This window comes from Drosophila takahashii, chromosome 3R (genome assembly GCF_030179915.1).
Source record: "Drosophila takahashii strain IR98-3 E-12201 chromosome 3R, DtakHiC1v2, whole genome shotgun sequence".
In the NCBI taxonomy this organism is placed as follows: domain Eukaryota; kingdom Metazoa; phylum Arthropoda; class Insecta; order Diptera; family Drosophilidae; genus Drosophila; species Drosophila takahashii.
The window spans coordinates 1,207,705-1,231,810 of NC_091681.1; the positions used below are offsets into that span (position 1 = coordinate 1,207,705).

General features: G+C 37.7%; 2 protein-coding genes across 13 annotated transcripts in view; one reads left to right on the forward strand and one right to left on the reverse strand.

Annotated features, from left to right (window-relative positions):
* Myo81F (Myosin 81F) overlaps positions 1–24,106 on the reverse strand; it is a 1,428,838-nt gene that overhangs the window by 1,077,520 nt on the left and 327,212 nt on the right. The window lies entirely within an intron of this gene.
* The window catches only part of LOC138913340 (uncharacterized), a 275,105-nt gene that overhangs the window by 203,816 nt on the left and 47,183 nt on the right, over positions 1–24,106 (forward strand). The gene's annotated exons all lie outside the window — the stretch shown is intronic.

A 24,106-nucleotide genomic window follows, 5' to 3' on the forward strand; every position in this document is an offset into this window, starting at 1 on the left:
GGGAAAAAATGCAATAGCAAAGAGATGAAGATTAGAGAATAACGGAAAAAGGGAGTAGAAAAGGGGAGAGCAGTAAATGTATGATGAAACCAAAACCATCGAACCTGGAAATGTTCGACGGTCGATCGCACATGTTCGCGCTATTTTTAATTCGGGCATTTATTTAAAAGAGAAAGACAAGGCATGACTTTCCAGTTATAGTTATTGGAAATAACCAAAACCAGATGACCGGTGTTGAAAGCACTTAAAATCCTATTGAAGCTTTTTAATAAACCAGATACAGCTCAAACGAAAATTTAGTTCGAATTTCTTTTTGCATGAATTTATTTGTTAAATTTTTATTTTTATCTTTTATATTTATATTATTAATGCCCTTGCTTATGGAAATGAATTCCAATACCCTGTTTACAACTTTAAGAACCATATTTAGTGCGTAATAAATATTTTTATAATGTTTTGAAAAATCCCGAGTTGGCAGCAGCTAGCTTAATCAACATGTAGAATATCATTTTAAAACAAGAGAGGAAGCTAGCTTCGGCAAGCCGAAGCTTATATACCCTTGCAGATCATTCTATCAATTTACAAATCGCAAAAATGTTAAATTTCTATTATTTCACATAAATTTTTCGATCGTTTCTATCACAGCTAAATGATATAGTAGTTCGATCTTTTAAAAATTAAAATCGAAATTCGGAAATATTTCAAAATAGTCATATCCCAGAGTAGAAGGGAATGTAATAAAAACCAACAAAGATATAATTTTTTCCCACTAATTTCCATTTAATTTTTCGACCGTTCCTATGGCAGCTATATGATATAGTTATCCGATTTAAAAAACAAAAAAACCAAAATTCAGAAATATATAAAAAAAAATATTCCCAAGAGTAGAAGGTAAAATTTCAAAAAACACCGGAGCTAGAATTTTTTTACGTTTTTTTTTTTTTGATCCTTCCTATGGGAGCTATAAGATATAGTTGTCCGATCCGGTTGGTTCCGACATATATACTACCTGCAATAGAAATACGACTTTTACGAAAGTTTCATCGCGATAGCTTTAAAACTGAGAGACTAGTTTGCGTAGAAACGGACGGACGGACAGACGGCCAGACGGACAGACGGACATGGCTAGATCGACTCGTCTTGTGATGCTGATCAAGAATATATATACTTTATGGGGTCGGAAATGTCTCCTTCACTGCGTTGCAAACTTCTGACTGAAATCATAATACCCTCTGCAAGGGTATAAAAAGGGGTCGCTCAGGCAATGGCCACTATGGAATTGAGCGACCGAAGGAAGGGTGGGCAGACAGGGGTCCTCCGAAAACATCGATGGAGGCCCAAAAGGAAGGAATTCAGTAGCCAATCGAAATCTCTATTCTACCAGCAAGTCTTGGGTTTGTGTGTCTCTTTTTTCTCAGCATATCAGTATAGCACGCGAATTATCTAATTGTCATTTAAGTGGGCACCGATGAAAACGAGCAAGATCATCACCCCAATAGCTGACGAGCCGACCCGGACAACCTTTTTTTCGCGTGCGCTCGCATTTCATCTACCACATCTCGCCCAGAATTTTGTTCCAGTGTAGCTACCCGTTACAATACAACGGCTCTTGCTTGCTTATAATTTTATAGAGTAGTAATAGGGCCCTAAAGTTTGTCCAGGATTTAAGTGGCATGTTAAATATTTTAGTTGTAACGTCACTTATATGGTCAGCTCTCTGTCTATTATAAATATATCTTTCCACATTATTAAACGCTACCTGCAGCTTGCGCTGACCTACGGAGCTGCAGTCACTATAAACCTCTAGTCCATAAAAAAGTACCGGTATAAGGTACATTTTTGCAATTGTCTCTTTTATTTTGGTCGGTAAGAAGTCTTTGGTCAAGTATAGGTTTCTCAGTATTGCATACATTTTTCCCACAGATTTATTAATGTGAACATCCCAAGTCAATGTTTGATTAAACGTAAATCCTAAATTAATTGCAGTTTTCACATACTCAAGAGGAACATTATTGATAGATAGTTTTTCCAATGCATCGGTAGCCATCACTCTTTTACCTACAACAATACATTTAGATTTTTTCGGATTTAATCCTAGCCAATTGATTTTCGCCCACTGGCTAACAATACATTCATTAATTCTACAAATAGGACGGCTTACATACATTTGAACATCATCAGCATACATGTGTATTTCACAGTTTGACATATTACTAGGTAAATCATTTACATACACTGAAAACAGTAGTGGACCTAGGACGGATCCTTGCTGCACACCACGCTTCAGACCAAGAAAAGACGAGTACACATTATTTACGAAAACCGACTGCCCACGATTGTTTAGATAGGAACAAATAAGTTGCACTGATGCACGCGAGAAATTACATAGACGCTTTAACTTAATACAAAGAATTTCGTGATTTACCGTATCAAATGCTTTACTATAATCTAAAAGAGTCCAAAATGTTATGTTGTCAGTATCCATTTTTTCCATAATGTCTTCAACTATTTTAATTATAGCTGTGGTACAGCTTCTGCCAACACGGAACCCTGATAGCTTATCGGTTAGTATATTCTTACTTGCTAAATAATTGGTCATCTGACCAGCCATAAGTCTTTCAAAGACTTTAGACAAATGTGGTAAGATTGATATTGGCCTATATTCGTTTGCAGATTTTGGGACAGGTATAATTTTTGCTAATTTCCACGAGTCGGGAAATATTGATTGTGTCAAGGCAGTATTATATATGTGGGAATAGGTCTGGCAGCTCCGTTGAGACCAACCCATCACTAACCAGCTGACATAAAAAAGAGTTTTGGCGAAGGAAAAAAGAAGTATTCAACGAGCAGTAAGAACGAGAGAAGCGATTGAGAACGACGTGCGAAATAAGAAAGTTAACGACGACGCGATTTAATTATCAAAAAACGCAGTTTAAAACCCATTTAAGTTCATTTAAATTTAAAATTTAAAATTTAGCGTCGCTTGTGAACGGTTGTGTTTACCTGTGCTCTGAATTTTTGATTTATTATTGTGATTTTTTCGCAAGTGTTTTGTGTTTAGCTTACTAACAAAGTTTGCCTAACAATCGCGTTAGTGTTTTAAATAGATCTCCCTGTTTAACGGGTATGTGTTTTTAGCAGGGACCGTAAATAATCATTATTTGAGATTTTTATTTTAAAAAGACTACTGTGATATTTTGTTTTAAACGTCAAAAATAACGTTCTTTTTACTCTTGTCCACAAAGTATATGCCTTTTAAAAAATCTGGAAAGCAAATTAACTGTTATTTGTTCATGTCTATAAAGTGCATAAAAACCAGTTAAATTGTTGAATAAAACTTGTAAAAACCTCAGTAGGCCTTTTAAAATAAAAATCTCAAATAATGATTATTTACGGTCCCTGGTTTTTAGTTATTTTAACAATTTCCATTAGATTTGTTTAATATCTTGGCTTTGTTGGTGTTATTTTGCACTCTCTAAATTTGCTCTTGTATTCTCTCTCTTTTTCTCTCTCTCTATTCCGCTCTATTATAACTGTAATTTCGCTCTCTCGGAACCTGCCAAATTTCTTGTAGACTCTTGGGTGCTTTTCTCATAGTCTCTCTCTCTCGCTTTACATTGTAACTGTTCGTTCGTTTTGTTGTTGGTGCCCCACAAGCCACGCTCAGTCGATTGAACACTTTTTCTCTCGCGCTCTCTTGCTCTCGACTTAATTCGCGATCTCGCGCTCTTATACTTTTGTGTTTTTTTGCGGTTTTGGAATTTGATCCCAGTGCCAAATTTACTCGAGGTATATTTTCCACATTTTATTTTCTATTTCTTTGAATAATCTTTTTTTCCTATAAAATGGCCCTTATCTGTATGAAGAAAAGTTGTGCTCTTCCGATGTCAACCAAAGATTCTTTTATTATCTGCTGGCTCTGCGATTCGGTCATGCACGTCAAATGTGCAGGATTTACTGGCAGAGTTAAAGACTTCATTGAAATGCGTACCGGTCTCATGTGGGCATGTGAGTCCTGCAAGGAAATGACAGTCGAAATGAGCAGCTTTATGAGGCAGACTCGAGACGGACTATTAAACCTTTCACGAGTTTTCACACAGCTCAATGACGGGTTCAACTCAGTTTGCGACCAATTTAATAATAAGAAATTATTATTAACCGAGTCGCCTAAACGGAAAAAAGCCAGCTCAGGGGCGGTTAATAAGACCGTGAAACAAAACAGAACATTGAACTCGGTAGCTGCAGCAGTTCCGGTCGGCACAGGGGTAAGCGAGCCACCTGTGCCTATGGTAACAGCCAGTTCCGGAGGTGACCCTGTCTCTGGATGCCAACCTGAGGCACAGAAGTCGGTGCTGACCGTAGATGCAGTAGGAACCGCTTCTGGGTCCCAGCCGAGTGAGGTTCAGACTGCTGCTGGGGGGCGTAAGAAACTTTCAGTTGTTCCACATAGGAAGCAATTGTTTGTTTCTAGATTTACCCCGGATACCAAATCTGAGGATGTTATGGAATTCATACGTGAAAAATTCCCATCCGAGGACATTGAAGTTGAACAATTTCGATTTTCGTACGCCCGTAGGATATCTTCTTTTAAAATATTTGCTCCGCCTGATGTGTTTAATGTACTACTTTCTGAAAGCTTTTGGCTTAATGATGATTTGGTAATAAAAGAATTTGTTCCCAATAAACCGAGAACAAATAACAGGCCTGCCACTGTGCCTAATAATCGGCTTTCCACTGTGCCTAATAATAGGCCTTCCACTGTGCCAAAAAACTAACAGGTTTATTTTTGGCTTATCAAAATGTTAGAGGACTAAATATGAAGCTACCAAAGCTTTATGCTGACTCCTCTGCATTTACTGAAGATATTTTGGCTTTTACGGAGACTTGGCTGAAACCAGAGATATCTGACTCTGAAGTTTTGTCAATGAACTTTAACACCTACAGGACCGATCGCTCCCCGCGTAGGGGTGGTGGTGTTCTGATTGCCGTTACCTCTAGTTTAACATCGGAGAGGCTTAACATTCATATCCCTAATATCCCTATCGGAAATGTCTCCTTCACTGCGTTGCAAACTTCTGACTGAAATCATAATACCCTCTGCAAGGGTATAAAAAGGGGTCGCTCAGGCAATGGCCACTATGGAATTGAGCGACCGAAGGAAGGGTGGGCAGACAGGGGTCCTCCGAAAACATCGATGGAGGCCCAAAAGGAAGGAATTCAGTAGCCAATCGAAATCTCTATTCTACCAGCAAGTCTTGGGTTTGTGTGTCTCTTTTTTCTCAGCATATCAGTATAGCACGCGAATTATCTAATTGTCATTTAAGTGGGCACCGATGAAAACGAGCAAGATCATCACCCCAATAGCTGACGAGCCGACCCGGACAACCTTTTTTTCGCGTGCGCTCGCATTTCATCTACCACATCTCGCCCAGAATTTTGTTCCAGTGTAGCTACCCGTTACAATACAACGGCTCTTGCTTGCTTATAATTTTATAGAGTAGTAATAGGGCCCTAAAGTTTGTCCAGGATTTAAGTGGCATGTTAAATATTTTAGTTGTAACGTCACTTATATGGTCAGCTCTCTGTCTATTATAAATATATCTTTCCACATTATTAAACGCTACCTGCAGCTTGCGCTGACCTACGGAGCTGCAGTCACTATAAACCTCTAGTCCATAAAAAAGTACCGGTATAAGGTACATTTTTGCAATTGTCTCTTTTATTTTGGTCGGTAAGAAGTCTTTGGTCAAGTATAGGTTTCTCAGTATTGCATACATTTTTCCCACAGATTTATTAATGTGAACATCCCAAGTCAATGTTTGATTAAACGTAAATCCTAAATTAATTGCAGTTTTCACATACTCAAGAGGAACATTATTGATAGATAGTTTTTCCAATGCATCGGTAGCCATCACTCTTTTACCTACAACAATACATTTAGATTTTTTCGGATTTAATCCTAGCCAATTGATTTTCGCCCACTGGCTAACAATACATTCATTAATTCTACAAATAGGACGGCTTACATACATTTGAACATCATCAGCATACATGTGTATTTCACAGTTTGACATATTACTAGGTAAATCATTTACATACACTGAAAACAGTAGTGGACCTAGGACGGATCCTTGCTGCACACCACGCTTCAGACCAAGAAAAGACGAGTACACATTATTTACGAAAACCGACTGCCCACGATTGCTTAGATAGGAACAAATAAGTTGCACTGATGCACGCGAGAAATTACATAGACGCTTTAACTTAATACAAAGAATTTCGTGATTTACCGTATCAAATGCTTTACTATAATCTAAAAGAGTCCAAAATGTTATGTTGTCAGTATCCATTTTTTCCATAATGTCTTCAACTATTTTAATTATAGCTGTGGTACAGCTTCTGCCAACACGGAACCCTGATAGCTTATCGGTTAGTATATTCTTACTTGCTAAATAATTGGTCATCTGACCAGCCATAAGTCTTTCAAAGACTTTAGACAAATGTGGTAAGATTGATATTGGCCTATATTCGTTTGCAGATTTTGGGACAGGTATAATTTTTGCTAATTTCCACGAGTCGGGAAATATTGATTGTGTCAAGGCAGTATTATATATGTGGGAATAGGTCTGGCAGCTCCGTTGAGACCAACCCATCACTAACCAGCTGACATAAAAAAGAGTTTTGGCGAAGGAAAAAAGAAGTATTCAACGAGCAGTAAGAACGAGAGAAGCGATTGAGAACGACGTGCGAAATAAGAAAGTTAACGACGACGCGATTTAATTATCAAAAAACGCAGTTTAAAACCCATTTAAGTTCATTTAAATTTAAAATTTAAAATTTAGCGTCGCTTGTGAACGGTTGTGTTTACCTGTGCTCTGAATTTTTGATTTATTATTGTGATTTTTTCGCAAGTGTTTTGTGTTTAGCTTACTAACAAAGTTTGCCTAACAATCGCGTTAGTGTTTTAAATAGATCTCCCTGTTTAACGGGTATGTGTTTTTAGCAGGGACCGTAAATAATCATTATTTGAGATTTTTATTTTAAAAAGACTACTGTGATATTTTGTTTTAAACGTCAAAAATAACGTTCTTTTTACTCTTGTCCACAAAGTATATGCCTTTTAAAAAATCTGGAAAGCAAATTAACTGTTATTTGTTCATGTCTATAAAGTGCATAAAAACCAGTTAAATTGTTGAATAAAACTTGTAAAAACCTCAGTAGGCCTTTTAAAATAAAAATCTCAAATAATGATTATTTACGGTCCCTGGTTTTTAGTTATTTTAACAATTTCCATTAGATTTGTTTAATATCTTGGCTTTGTTGGTGTTATTTTGCACTCTCTAAATTTGCTCTTGTATTCTCTCTCTTTTTCTCTCTCTCTATTCCGCTCTATTATAACTGTAATTTCGCTCTCTCGGAACCTGCCAAATTTCTTGTAGACTCTTGGGTGCTTTTCTCATAGTCTCTCTCTCTCGCTTTACATTGTAACTGTTCGTTCGTTTTGTTGTTGGTGCCCCACAAGCCACGCTCAGTCGATTGAACACTTTTTCTCTCGCGCTCTCTTGCTCTCGACTTAATTCGCGATCTCGCGCTCTTATACTTTTGTGTTTTTTGCGGTTTTGGAATTTGATCCCAGTGCCAAATTTACTCGAGGTATATTTTCCACATTTTATTTTCTATTTCTTTGAATAATCTTTTTTTCCTATAAAATGGCCCTTATCTGTATAAAGAAAAGTTGTGCTCTTCCGATGTCAACCAAAGATTCTTTTATTATCTGCTGGCTCTGCGATTCGGTCATGCACGTCAAATGTGCAGGATTTACTGGCAGAGTTAAAGACTTCATTGAAATGCGTACCGGTCTCATGTGGGCATGTGAGTCCTGCAAGGAAATGACAGTCGAAATGAGCAGCTTTATGAGGCAGACTCGAGACGGACTATTAAACCTTTCACGAGTTTTCACACAGCTCAATGACGGGTTCAACTCAGTTTGCGACCAATTTAATAATAAGAAATTATTATTAACCGAGTCGCCTAAACGGAAAAAAGCCAGCTCAGGGGCGGTTAATAAGACCGTGAAACAAAACAGAACATTGAACTCGGTAGCTGCAGCAGTTCCGGTCGGCACAGGGGTAAGCGAGCCACCTGTGCCTATGGTAACAGCCAGTTCCGGAGGTGACCCTGTCTCTGGATGCCAACCTGAGGCACAGAAGTCGGTGCTGACCGTAGATGCAGTAGGAACCGCTTCTGGGTCCCAGCCGAGTGAGGTTCAGACTGCTGCTGGGGGGCGTAAGAAACTTTCAGTTGTTCCACATAGGAAGCAATTGTTTGTTTCTAGATTTACCCCGGATACCAAATCTGAGGATGTTATGGAATTCATACGTGAAAAATTCCCATCCGAGGACATTGAAGTTGAACAATTTCGATTTTCGTACGCCCGTAGGATATCTTCTTTTAAAATATTTGCTCCGCCTGATGTGTTTAATGTACTACTTTCTGAAAGCTTTTGGCTTAATGATGATTTGGTAATAAAAGAATTTGTTCCCAATAAACCGAGAACAAATAACAGGCCTGCCACTGTGCCTAATAATCGGCTTTCCACTGTGCCTAATAATAGGCCTTCCACTGTGCCAAAAAACTAACAGGTTTATTTTTGGCTTATCAAAATGTTAGAGGACTAAATATGAAGCTACCAAAGCTTTATGCTGACTCCTCTGCATTTACTGAAGATATTTTGGCTTTTACGGAGACTTGGCTGAAACCAGAGATATCTGACTCTGAAGTTTTGTCAATGAACTTTAACACCTACAGGACCGATCGCTCCCCGCGTAGGGGTGGTGGTGTTCTGATTGCCGTTACCTCTAGTTTAACATCGGAGAGGCTTAAGATTCATATCCCTAACGATATTGAATTTGTTAGTGTCAAAGTTTCCATTCAATCCTTATCTATTTTTGTAACCTGCTCTTATATTCCTCCTGGCTCTGATTTAATAATTTATGAGCACCATCTGTCTGCTATAAAATCTGTTCTATCCTTTCTTTCCAACAGAGACCTTTTGATTGTTTTGGGTGACTTTAATCTCCCAAATATCTCTTAAAAATATCTCTTAAAAATCTTAAATCCAACACTTATAAAAAGTATAAAAAAACGGGAAAGCCATCTGATTTTGCGAAATATGTTGTGGCTCGTTCAGATTTTAATGTTCTCAACAGTCATTGCTATTCCATGTATTTAAATCGATGTAAATTCGAGTTTTCAAATGATCCGAAGCAGTTTTATAACTTCGTTAATGCCAAGCGTAAGTCTTCGGCATTGCCTTCATCGGTACGTTTAAACTCAAAAGAGGCATCGTCGGATTCTGAAATTGCGGATTTATTTGCCGAGTTTTTCCAAACTACTTATAGTTCGGCTGCTTGGTCAAACCCTACCTACCCTAACCACTTAAATAGGGCTAATTGTATTTTTACCCCTGTAATTACCGAAAGTTCTCTTTTAAAGGATTTAGCAACAACAACGCCAACGTATTCTCCCGGTCCTGATGGACTCCCTGGGAGTGTGCTTAAGTTTTGTGCTTCAACCATTTGTAAACCGATTCTTAAACTTTTTCATTTGTCTATTTCATCATCAGTTTTTCCAACTATCTGGAAGGACTCTTTCATTATTCCACTCCACAAAAAGGGTGTGAAGGCGGATGCCCAGAATTATAGAGGCATTTCTAAATTGTCGGCAATTCCTAAAGCATTTGAATGTATTATTACTTCTCATTTGCAGCATTTATGTTCCTCGCTAATATCACCGTGTCAGCATGGTTTTGTTAAGCGAAGATCGACCACCACCAACCTTCTTGAACTATCATCTATTGTAATAAATGGATATAAGAATAACATGCAGACTGACGTTATATATACAGATTTTAGTAAGGCCTTTGACTCTGTTAATCACTCTCTTCTTTTATTCAAATTAGATCAGCTTGGGTTCCCATGTAATCTATTAACTTGGATTTCAAGTTACTTGAATGGTAGGACTCAGAGGGTTATATTTAAGAGCGCTGTTTCTAAAATGATCAACGTGACATCTGGAGTTCCTCAAGGTAGTCATTTAGGCCCTTTGCTGTTTACTTTGTTCATTAACGATCTTCCCTCTATCGTAGCTCATTCTCGTGTACTAATGTACGCTGACGATGTTAAGCTTTGTCTATCATATAAAGATGTAGGGTCCGGTTTCAACTTACAGTCAGATATTGATTGTTTTCAGGGATGGTGTGAGTACAACCTTTTAAATCTGAACTGCCTTAAATGCAACGTTATGACTTTTTATAGGGGCACTCCTACGTTTGTTAGTTATTCTCTTAAAAATACACCACTCGACCGTATATATTCAATTAACGATTTAGGTGTTCTTCTCGACCCAAAACTTAAATTTGATTGCCACATAATGGCCACTGTCAATAAAGCTATGAGTGTTTTTGGGTTTATAAAGCGTTGGTCAAAGGAATTTGATGACCCTTATACAACCAGATTATTATTTACCTCCCTTGTCCGTCCCATTTTGGAATATTGTTCTTCAGTTTGGAGTCCACAATATCAAGTCCACATCGACCGTATTGAGTCGGTGCAAAAAAAATTTCTTCTTTTTGCCCTTCGTAGTTGGAACTGGGATCAAAACGTAAGGCTACCTTCCTACCAGAGTAGATTACTATTGCTTAATTTACCTACACTTGAAAACCGTAGAATAATGCTTGGTACTATTTTTATGCAAAATCTTATAAAAGGTGATATTGATTCCGTAGAACTGGTAAACCGTTTACCTTTAATGTTCCCGTTAGACTAACACGAAATTATTACCCTCTTAATTTGCCTCGATGTACATCAAATTTTACTCTGCATGAGCCTTTTCGTGTTCTATGTAAAAATTATAACAATCTTTATCATTTAATTTGCACTTCAACATCTATCCCCGTATTAAAAACTAAAATTTTATCTCATTTGCTTCAATCTTAGTTGTAGTATTTGTAGTATTTGGTTTCATGTCTTTTCCTCGCGAACTCGCATTTTTGCCCTAATTAATAAAGGGTCCCGCGCGTAACAAGCACGTGCTTGGTATCGTTGGGCCACTTGTTTGTACTGCTCGTAGTGCATCAACGTCCATCATATAAAAAAATACCTAAAACTAAAATCAGAATTACTTATCACTAATTTCATTTCAATAAAAACATCAACTTATTATAATAAAACACAAACAGTGGGACTTCTAATTTAAAAAGGAAAACCAATCCCACAAATATGGGGGCTCAACCTACGTGAAAAGTGTTAAGTAAAACGACGAAAAAGTGCGCTAGAACCAAAGATTTACAACGACGAAGACTGTGGAAACAGAAAAGAAAAGCTTGGAAAAACGACGTACGATATATATGCTTATAACGACGCATAAGTGTATTTAAACGACGAGTACAGACCGTGAGTGTGAACGACGAATACGAGTAGAAGGAAGAACAGCAAAGAAGAACTTGCGAAAAGTGTGCAAAAATTGTTTCTGCAACCATGACGACCCTTGCTGATTTTGATTCGGTTTTGCAGGCGTTGAGATCAGAAAAAAAGAAGAATGTGGACCTTTTGCACAAATTTGTGTACGAATACGACGGTGATCGGCATAATCGAAAACGACTACGTGGTTTCGAAGGCTTTGATTTTGTGGAAAGTGATGCTCTTCAACCAGAAAGTGTCTTACGTCGCGCAAAATTTGTCAAACAACGACCTCGCCATAATTTGCAACATTTTGGGCTTGCAACACGATAAAAATGATCTGATGCTGCACATTTTCCGAAATTTGCGTGTGGGAAAACTACTAGAAGATGCTGATGAAGAGGATTCCGATGACGATGAAATAGACGAAACAGGGGGTGAATAACGAAGACAACGACGAGAAAAGTTCAAACGATGAAGACGACGAGTTTCGTTCTGTACGCAGCAACGCAGAAAAGCAGGCAAAGAGGAGCAACAAAAACGCACAGGCTGGCACAGTGGCGTCCAAGAATAACGATTCCGCTTCGGTACAAAGTTTCGGCGTGAATTCGCCGCGATTTTCCGTAAACTTCCGCGATGTAGAAGATTCTATTCGACCATTCAGTGGAGATGATACCCTTGCAGTTGAGGTTTGGGTTTCCGATTTCGAGGACATGGCTTCCATTATGTATTGGGATGACCTGCAAAAATTCATTTTCGCGAAACGTTCTCTTAAAGGCCTCGCTAAAATGTACATTATGGGTGAGCGTGGTATCAGAAGTTGGCAAATGTTGAAAGTCGCATTGATCAAAGAGTTTAAAGCCGAAGTGAATGGTGCTCATTTACATAAGTTGCTATCCGAAAGAAAGATCAAAAACAATGAAAGTGTTCAAGAATATCTTCTTAAAATGAAAGAAATGGCTTCTCGTGGAAGTGTAGACAACAGTGCACTTATGCAATACGTGATTGATGGCATCAATGATTTGAGCGTCAACAAATCGATTTTGTACAACGCTAAAGACATGAAAGAGTTCAAGGAAAAGTTGAAGTGCTACGAGAAAATTCGTGAAAAATCCGGAAAACCTAAATATCAAGAAGACAAGTCGAAATACGCGATTGGCAAAGACGGTGCAGGCCAAAAAGACGTGTCCGTGCAAAGAAAGGTGAATTGCTACAACTGTGGTGCAAGTGGCCATACATAAAATCAGTGCCCTAATCGAAGCAACGGTCGGAAGTGCTTTAATTGCAATAATTATGGACACATTTCTAAAGACTGCCCCACAGGCAAAATTGAAACGGTTGAAACTCCTAAAAATACGCGCAAAGTATCGGATGATAAACTATCGATGTGTAAAGAAATTCATATAAAGAACAACAAGTACACAGCTCTTATTGACACAGGCAGCAAATACAACATAATGAGTGAAACAACGTACGTAAGCTTGAAGAAGCCTAAATTGAGTGCTGTGAACATTTTTCTTGACGGTTTCGGAAACAACAACAGGGTGAAACCATTCGGTTCGTTTAAAGAGGAATTCGAAGTTGACGATCAAGTGTTTGAAGAGAATTTTCTAATTGTTTCTTCTGACTTTTTGGATGTACAAGTTGTGTTAGGCGCAGAATTTTGCAACAACGCTGAAATTCTAATAAATCGTGACGGAATTAAAATACAAAGCAGAGAAAACCATGACTCCGAAAGTGAATTAAGTTCGCTAATGAAAATTAACGTCGAAAGTGCCGAAAGTTTTAACATAAGCATTGACGAGAGTGCAACCACTGAAGCAAAACGCGAAGTTTACGAACTGATCAAGAACTATAAGCCGACGAGTACAAAAACAACAAACGTTGCGATGCGTATTGTGTTAATAGACGATACCCCCGTACACTCGCGTCCGCGTAGATTCGCATTCTCCGAGCGGTGTATTATTGACGATCAAATCGAGCAGTGGCTCGAGGACGGGGTCATCGAGCACTCTGAGTCCGAGTACAGCAGTCCGGTCGTATTAGTTAAGAAGCGCGACAACACAACTCGACTCTGCATTGACTACAGAAGGATTAACAAGGTAATAGTACGAGATATGTTTCCCCTTCCCTTGATCGAAGACCAATTGGACCGTCTGCAAGATGCTCACGTATTCAGCACGCTGGACCTCAAAAACGGATTTTTCCACGTAAACGTCGATGTCGAAAGCCGCAAGTTCACGTCCTTTGTAACCCACAATGGCCAGTATCAGTTCCTGAAAGTCCCTTTTGGCCTTACGAATTCTCCAGGCGTATTTCAAAGACACGTTAACGCCATTTTCCGAGACTTGACCCGATCTGGTATCGCGATTCCCTATGTCGACGATATCATTGTCCCAGCTACAGACGAAGGCGAAGCAGTCGCCAATCTCAAGACAGTCATCAAGCGCTGTGAAGACTACGGTTTGGTGATCAACCTAAAGAAATGCTGTTTCCTCAAAAAGAAAATCGATTTCCTAGCATTCATAGCATTGAAAACCAAAAGATTTGTATCTCAGATGAAAAGACGAAGGCTGTGACGAAGTTTCCCGGAGCAGTTCTGCTTCAAAAGTCGCCCAATGACAACCAGATACACCCGGTGTACTACATGAGTAAGAAAACGACAGACGCAGAAAGAAAGTTTTCCAGTTACGAGTTAGAGATCCTGGCAGTGGTAGAAGCATTTCGAAAATTCCGAGTTTACCTTTTAGGTATGCATTTCAAGTTGGTCAGCGACTGCAATGCTTTTACAAAAACGATGGAAAAGAGAGAAATCTGTACTCGAGTCGCACGTTGGATCCTTGCACTGCAGGAGTTTGACTTTGAAGTTGAACACAGATCAGGGACACGCATACGTCATGCAGATGCTTTGAGCCGTTACCCTGTAATGATGATCTCCGACGAAAGCTTGCAGAGCAAATTGAAGAGTGTTCAATGGCAGGACGAGGAACTAAAAGCTATAATTGACATCCTTGCTGAGAAAGCTACCCACAACAATTTCTTCATGAGATCTGGTCTGCTGTACAAATTGGTGAACGACGATGAACTGATAGTTGTAGCACCAATCCTCCAACGCGAAATCATTCGACAGGCTCATGAAAAAGGACATTTTTCGGTAAAGAAGACGAAGGAAATCATCGGTAAGGAATATTACATTCCAAAACTCGAAGACAAAATTCAACGACAAATAAAATGTTGCATTCCATGTATTGTGCTAAACCGCAAACTTGGAAAAAAGGAAGGAGAGTTGCACCCATTGCCGAAGGAAGCGGAGCCGCTTCAAACATTCCACATCGATTTTTTGGGACCTCTCGAATCGACTCACAAGGCATACAAGCACATTCTTGCTGTCATCGACGGCTTTACTACATTTTGTTGGCTGTATCCCACAAAATCAACATCTTCCAAGGACGTTATCACCAGACTGGGAGCTCAGAGCGCAATATTTGGCAACCCTGTACAAATAATATCCGATCGAGGCACAGCGTTCACTTCGGACGACTTCAAAAAGTATTGTGAGAACGAGGGTATTGAACTGCATGCAGTTACCACAGGAGTTCCACGAGCAAACGGCCAAGTTGAACGCCTCAACGCCACAATTGTATCCGTGCTCTCCAAACTATAGATGATCCCAGCAAATGGTATAAGTTTGTGAACCAGGTTCAGCAAACAATCAATTCGACGTACTGCAGGAGTACACATACAACTCCATTCGAGCTACTTGTAGGCATCAAGATGCGCACTAAAACGGACATCAAGCTGAAAGAAATAATCGAGCATGAGCTAATTCAAATGTTCCAGGACAATCGAGACGAGATCCGCAAAGCTGCCAAGCAACAGATCCTTGTCATGCAAAACGAGAACAAGCACTCGTATAATTTCAGACGTAGACCAGCAACAACATACAAAGTCGGCGATATTGTCGCTATCAAACGCACTCAGCTTGGTGGTGGGCTTAAGTTGAAGCCTAAGTACTTGGGTCCCTACCGTGTAACCAAAGTCAAGCCTAAGGACACTTACGATGTGGTAAAAGAATCTCTTTCCTCTGACGGGCCAAGATGCATTACCTCTTGCGCCGAATATATGAAGCCATGGATGCAAGTATCCTCTGACGACGACGACGCTACATTCGGGACGAATGTTTAGAAGGATGGCCGAGTTGTGGGAATAGGTCTGGCAGCTCCGTTGAGACCAACACATCACTAACCAGCTGACATAAAAAAGAGTTTTGGCGAAGGAAAAAAGAAGTATTCAACGAGCAGTAAGAACGAGAGAAGCGATTGAGAACGACGTGCGAAATAAGAAAGTTAACGACGACGCGATTTAATTATCAAAAAACGCAGTTTAAAACCCATTTAAGTTCATTTAAATACCTAAAACTAAAATCAGAATTACTTATCACTAATTTCATTTCAATAAAAACATCAACTTATTATAATAAAACACAAACAGTGGGACTTCTAATTTAAAAAGGAAAACCAATCCCACATATATAAAAGTTATGTATGGTAATATTTTTGGCAATAGTATCTTTATAAATTTTGTGTTTATGTCGTCGACTCCAGTAGCATTTGACTTGATTAGTAACATTGATTTAAGGACATCAGACTCAGTTACACACACGAAATTAAAAATACTATCACAGGTACCATTATCACAGCCGCAATTTATATTATCACAATTTCGATATGTATTTTGAGGTAGGTGATCAATATAGTCATCTTTAGTTACATCAGGTACTTTGCAGCAGTGCTGCCATCACTCAGCTTGAAAAACCGGACAGAAAAGTAAAAAAAAACAGGGAAAAAGAGGACAAAAAAAATTTAAAAAAGGACAAAAAAAAAGGACAAAAGTAAATGCGCCTCCATTTTTCTGTTTTTACCAAAGGGAGATATATTTACTTAATATAAATGGATTTTATATTAAATTCAATTATGTAATGATCTATTGCGCCTGACTCACAACCTTCTTCGTTTGATCATTTTACCATGGTCAATTTTTGTGCGTATACGTAATAATCTAAAATTATTAAAATAATAAAAGCATTTCAAGTAACTATATTGGTAATACAAAAAAATGCAATATCTGCGTCAAACCCGAATAAGAGTCGTTCAAATATGAAATTTTTTTCTGACAAAAAGGCTGAGAGTAAAAATTGAGAACTTTTTAAAGTGTTTTCCTCTTTTTTTTTGCTACAGAAAAAATCGTACTATAAAGAAAGTCCATCGACTGCATTACATCTCTTTGATAATTTGTAAAAAGAATTATTTTTAAAGAGCCGAACTATAAGAATAATGGTTAAAACGGCGTTTTAGCATATAAAAGCAGGTTTATACACGTTCGACTAGCAAAAATAACACTCAAAACCTTATCTTTGAAAAAAGGACAGATTTCCGGATAGGGGATGTTTGAATTTTTTTCCGGATAAAGTCGTTAAAAAAGGGACAGATCTGTCCGGAAAGAGGACAAAATGGCAGCACTGCTTTGCAGTCTAAAAATATTTGGTTTAGTTCATCAGTGTTGGTTTTACCAATGCCTAGTTTTTTAATATCAGCCCCTTTCTGCTGTCTCGTTGTTGCCCTATTAAATCTGTTAAAGAAATATTTGCGTTTCTCTTGATTAATCAATTGTGAAACATTTTTTCTTAGAGTTTTATATTGGGCCGCATGCTGGCTTGTCTTGTATCGCTTCCATTTTTTAAATGCAGTATCCCGTTTGCCAATAATTGCTAAATTTTACCATGGATTTTCACGTGGCTTGGTCATTTTCGTCATAAATGGTACTGATCGATTATATAAGTATATTATATTATTTTGTAGGACAGTCAATTGAGAATTAATATTTGTATGGTCATATATAGAGTCCCAGTCACATAAATTATAGTCGTTACTTAGCAAGGCGTAGTCAATATTTTTAAAGTCCCTATAAACTATATGGTTTTCAGTAAAGTCAGTATTAATATTATAAATTAGATAAATTAGGTCGTGTTTTAAAAACATTGGCATTGAAAGTTTACTATACATGGACATTTTATCACAGTCAGTTACAAAAAATAAGTCAAGTAAAGTATCACAGTGGTTTGAAAAATGTGTAGGTTCTGATGAGTTTACTAAATTTAAGCCAATAGATTCGATGTCGTCCGATAATTTATTTTCTTTTAGAATATTGCTGTTGAAATCCCCAGCAAGGATAACGTCCGAATATTGGATGGACATAGAGGACAATAAGTCAATTAAGTTTTGGTAGTCAATAAATCGGTTTGGTCTATAAACACAGCCTGTTAAAGTTTTTGGTGAGTATAATGTATTTGTGATCTGAACAAATATCCATTCAACGGAGCTATCACTCGGATGTTTACAGACAAACTTTGCATTAAGACGTTTGTTTACATATATGGCTACTCACCCAGCGTGGCTACCTCTGTCGGAACGAAAGATATCATAACCATAACACTCTACTAACGAATCACTGACATACGACGAAAACCATGTTTCGGACAAGCAAATAACGTCAATGTTAGAACTAACAAATAAATACCTAAATTCTTCGATTTTTTTCACTAAGCTTTGAGCGTTAATATGGCATACACGTAGGCCATTTCTCTGATTACCAAGTACTCTAAGCATCGTATAGCTGCTCGCACTCGGGGAACAATCATTGTCATCCATCATCGACAGACCAGACAATCAGTGACGCATACGCACCTATTGCTTTTGATATAAAAATAAGTCTAAGCACCACTATTAAATACAAAAAAGAGTCTTGAGAGAGTGTGAGATACCTAATTAAGAGAGTCGTATTTTTAAGAGTTTGGGAAATCTTATGTCTAATATAGAAAGAATATTTAGATTTAAAGTACCTAGTTATAATTAGATTATGATACAGGAACATATCATCGGCGAAATCCCTCACAATTCGCGGCGATTCCGTCAACCGCAGATGACGAAGTTGCAGCGCGCGGAGATGATGATAATAATTGAGAAGAGGCTAGCTTATCAGCATCTTGCGAGAGCGCCAAAAGCTGATCCATACTCTCGATGCAGTAGATTTTATCATTGCACCTGACGTGGACTAAACCTCTGCGGGTAAGCTTCATTGCCTCTTTAAATATTATATAGTGCTCTCTCAAAAGCTGCTCATTGACATAGAGAGCAGCTTGTGAGTCGAAGCCCATCATATGCAGACTTAGTTGTTGGTTTACTGCGCGACGATAAGCTTCGATACAGCGCAGCAGCGTGATTTTTTCGTGCTGATTTTCCATGCGTATAATGACCATCGGGTCAACAGAAGAGTTTTGTGTTTTTCTGGCCCGGAATAGCTCCTTGATTTTCGGTGGCGGTGCCAGCTTAAGTGAAAAACAGAGCTGGTTATACAACACCTTCAAGTTTTCCCCCTCAACAAATGGAATTCCATGTACGCGTAAGTCACACGCCTGATTTGCCATTTGTTGTGCTGCCAGTTTTGCCTCGATCTCTCCCACTCTCTCTCTCAGGGTGGTCAGCTCGCCAACCTCCCGACCCAGATGCTCAACGGGCTCAATCAGCTGATTCCTCCCAGCGCGTAACTGTGCCACTTCGCCCTCCACTATGGTGACACGCTCCCCAAACTGCTTCATCTCGGCTGTAATGCAATCTAAGCGGCTCGTAAGACCGCCTAGAATACGTTCCTCTGCGTCCCTCACATAGGATGCTATCTGCTCAGTTTGTTCTTTGAAGCGCGAGTTGAGCATCTCTAGGAGCCACGGCGGCGGAGCATCAGACATGCACTCGGTGGGACTCACAATGTAGTTGGTGTTGCTGCGAAGTCGCTTGTTTGCTGGAGCCGAAGTTGAAGACATGGCAACTTGAAGAGTGTTAAGAGTGTGGACAGATAAGTTCGTCGGTGGTAAGTTTGATGTTCGTGCACAAATATGGATGCGGCGTTCAATTTTTATTTGTTTCTTTAGTTATTTTAATCAGTTTATATGACAACCTGGCCGGTATCCAAGAAGACTTGCAGTATTCACAGTGAAAGCGAGATCTAAGTACCCTTTTAACTGGTGTCTACGCTTATTTTGACTATAAGTTCAGAGTGAAAACTATTTTTCTTTGGAGCTTAGATAAAACACGTCCGTTCGTACCGAAATGCGTTAATTGCTACAACTGTGGTGCAAGTGGCCATACATCAAATCAGTGCCCTAATCGAAGCAACGGTCGGAAGTGCTTTAATTGCAATAATTATGGACACAATTCTAAAGACTTGCATACAGGCAAAATTGAAACGGTTGAAACTCCTAAAAATACGCGCAAAGTATCGGATGATAAACTATCGATGTGTAAAGAAATTCGTATAAAGAACAACAAGTACACAGCTCTTATTGACACAGAATTATGTATTTTACTTATATTTATTAAGAAATTTAACAATTTTCTGAGACAATTTTTAAAGACCGCGTGAACGCTTTGGTAGTTCGAACTGGAGTGAAGCGTAAAACAGAACATAAAAGAAATCACGCGGTTTTCTTATCGGAGACGAATGGGAATGAGGAACAAGTACCGAAATATGCGAAGATAAATATACATATATATATATTGAAATTGCATCGAGTGCACAGTGGGGCAATCGTTGAAGTTGTTGTACTTGACTCCCCCCCCGTTGAATTTACATTACTCCTGGAATGTTATTTCAAAAACATTCTTAATATGTGCTTGTAATACAGTCTAGTTACCTTAAATTATAATCTTAAGATTATTTTACATTTATGTTTGCTTAATTATATTTTATGTTACAATATATATTTATTTGGTTACTAATGTTACAATATATATATTTTAAGAAAAGTTCAACGAGTCTGTACATTTCGACCTGTTATTTTCCTATCAAAGTGAACATCTTCAATACTGTTTTGATATTTATATTTTCTTTTAACAACAGTTCTGTCTCTTTTGCAGACTTTTTGGTCTAAAAAAAATGTCTTGTTCTTGTCTTTCACAGTTTTAATTATGTATTTCGGTCTCTGTTTTATATTTTGAAACCCCAAGTTTTTAATTAGTTCACGATTACCAAATTCATTGTGGTCAACTCTATTTTCATTTATTTTATTAATATTTAGTTTTTTCTTATTTTGTATCTTTTCCTGTAAGTTCTTCCAAACAGATTCATCAACATGATTGTGTAATAAGTCATTAGGTTTCTGGTTAAGTGTTGTGTGTATTGTATCGTTATATATTTCTACAGATTTTAGCGCAAGGGTCCTATTGTCAATTTCCCTAGTCTTATCGTCCAATTTAAAGGTTCTGATATGCTCGTTTAACGTTAAATGAAACCGTTCGATATCTGAGTTTCCAGTGTGCGTATTTGGTGAAGTAAAATGATATTCAATGCCTTCAATATTTAGAAAATCCTTTATATATGCTGTACAAAACTCATTGTCGGCAATAATTTTTTTTGTCTTCCCTAGATTTGCAAATCGTTCTCTTAGAGCACTGGCTATTGTTAAAGAGTTTCGGTCTGCTATATAGTGAATAGAAGCATGTTTTGATAGCTTATCGACACAGGTCAAAAACATTAATGTTTTAGTGAAAAACCAAATGTCTATATGGACAATTTCATTGGACTTTGCCGGAGTTTCCGTTATGAGTAATTTTAATTTACTTGGATGTCTATCGTATTTGCACATATTGCATACTATGCAGTTATTTATATATTTATGGATTTCTAATTTAAGATTGGGAAAATATATTTCATCCTTAAGTTCAAGATATGTCTCGTGAATTCCTCTATGGTTTTTTTTTGCATGGTGATCTTCTATTTTTGCGAGGAGGATTTCCCTATCAAATATATCTCTTAACTTCTCACATTTCAAGAAGCATATTTTATTAAAATCTGCAAAATATCTATTTATGGTCATCCGAATAGCCGGGAACAACTCCACTTCATCACAAAAAATTCCTACGGATCCCTTTATCGGCAGGAACTCGTTCAAAGCGTGTATTACAAAATCTTCATTGTATTGCGGGAGTGAAATTGTAAAACGGATTTTTTTCCTATAAATTATTTTCTTTGAGTAATTTTCTTTAGGCGACTTTTCTATTACGAGCTGATGTTTGTATATATTTATGGGAGATTCACTTAAGAAAATGCGATTATTAGGATCGATTTCCGTATGAATGGTGACAACATCAGATCTAGGATCATCATCCTCACCCAAAGCATTTATTTGGATTCTACTAAGAAAATTAGCCACTTGGTTTGTTTTCCCTTTTATGTATTGGATATCGAAGTTATACTCATTTAAACTAATTTTCCACCTTTGCATTTTCATATTAGGTTCCCGTAATGAATTTAACCAAACAAGAGGACGGTGATCTGTCTGAATATAAAATTTCCTCACATATAAGTAAGGTCGAAAATATTTGGCTGCCCAAACGATACTTAATAGCTCCTTTTCAATGGTACTGTAATTTAATTCGTGATTATTCAGGGTACGGGATGCGAATGCTATGGGGTGGTTGGCTTGCGACAAGAGTAAATGTTAGAGTAAATGTTTTACAAAAATCTGGGTATGCCAGTATCGGGTTTGAACATAAAAGTTCCTTAAGTTTTTCAAAAGATTCTAGGAAATCTTTGGTAGGTGTTACTTTTGAACCTTTCTTTAGACATGATGTAAGGGGAAGAGCGACCTTACTGTAGTCTCTTATAAACTTTCTATAAAATCCTGTTAATCCGAGAAATGATCGAATTTGTTTAATAGTTTTGGGAATAGGGATTTATTTAATAATTGCAATTTTTTCAGGGTTAGGCTTGATGCATTCGGTTGAAATAATATGGCCTAAATACTCCGATTGACGTTTTAAGAAATGACATTTATGACTTTGGACTTTCATATTAAACTGAGATAATCTTTTAAGTATCTTGGCAATAGAGTCAATATATTAATCTAGCGAAGTCGAAAATATAAGTATATCATCAAGATATACGACACATATCGTATTAATGTAGTCGTGAAGAACTTCATTCATCATCCGCTGGAAGGATGCTGGGGCGTTTTTTAAGCCGAAAGGCATTCTCGTAAATTCAAAGTGGCCAGTAGTTGTAGAAAATGCTGTCTTGTGACGGTCCTCAGGCTTAATCAGGATCTGGTGAAATCCCTTAGCTAAGTCCAAAGTCGTAAAATATTGTGAGTTACCTAGCTTTGAAAATAGGTCCTCCATATTTGGTATTGGAAATTTATCCTCTATAGTATTGGCGTTAAGATTTCTAAAATCAATAACTACTCGCCAGGTATCGGTTTCTGAAGTTCCTTTTTTGGGAACAATCCAGATAGGAGCATTATAAGGGCTCGATGACTTTACTATTACCCCGGATTCCAACATCTCATGTATTTGTCTATCTACCTCCTTTTTTTGCGCTTCAGCGACTCTATAAATTTTTGAATATACTGGAAGGTCGTTGACTGTCGGTATGCTGTGCTGATATTTGCTAATAGTAGTTAATTTGTCACCGTCATAGTAGAACACACTGTTAAATTTTACTAAAAGTTTTGTAAGTTTTTCAATTTCTTCTGGATTTAGATGGTCTAATGTTAGTTTATTTGTTATGTGTTTAATGTCTGGCCTAACAAATTCGACATCAGAAGAGAATCTTACGGAATCGTCTAATGAAAGATTTTTTATCATGGTATCTGAATTAGAAAAAATTTTTTGTAATAAGAATTTGTTTTTCAAAGTTTATTATTGCCTTTAGAGGTTTCAAAATATTACAACCGATTATACCATCAAAACTCGATACTAAGTCTGCTTCTAACATTTCTATTTTTGCATTTGGTAGGTTAAATTCCTTAAACATTGGGATTGTTATTTTAGTTGAAACCACTGTTATTGAATTTATTGTTTTGATAGTTAACGGGGTTTCCAAATGTGAGCGGAACGAATGATGGAAAAGGTTTTTCTTTATTATAGATGTACCTGCGCCCGAGTCTATGAGAAGCTTGAGGGGTATTGATTGGGTCCTAACAATTATATAGGGAAGAGCTCGGACGCTGCTAGCTGAAAATTTGCCTCTGCTTGGGGCTGAAGCGAGCCGACTTCCATCTCAGAGACTCTGCTAGTAGTGGGGGTCTGTCCATATCCGTTAGAGCTTGTATTATGTTCGGTGCTAACTCTTTCTGATGGCCTGCGAGAGCTCGAAGGAAATTGAGAAATATTTTGATTAATTGGGTCTAATCTAACAGGGTAGTTTCGAATAGGGTAATTTTTAGTATTAAAGTTCCTTGATGGAGTTTCGACGTTAGGCGAAAATGTCTGCTGGAACCTATTATTAGTATACAGTCGTAAATTATAATTTTTAAAGAAATAATCAGTTTCAATTAACATTTCCTTAGCTCTAAGAAGTGTTTTCGGGTTTCTAGCTTGAAGAATTAATTTTGGCTCGTTAGGTAGCTTAGCAATAAACATTTTTAACAGCATATTTTCGTTTGTGTCACTTGTGTACCACTTATTTTCTTCCATTTGAGATTTTAAATTTAACTTAGTTAACTGGTTTGTGAGATATTCGTACAAATCATTAATATTATTTCTTAATTCTGATATTTATACCCTTGTAGAGGGTAGTATAATTTCAGTCAGATG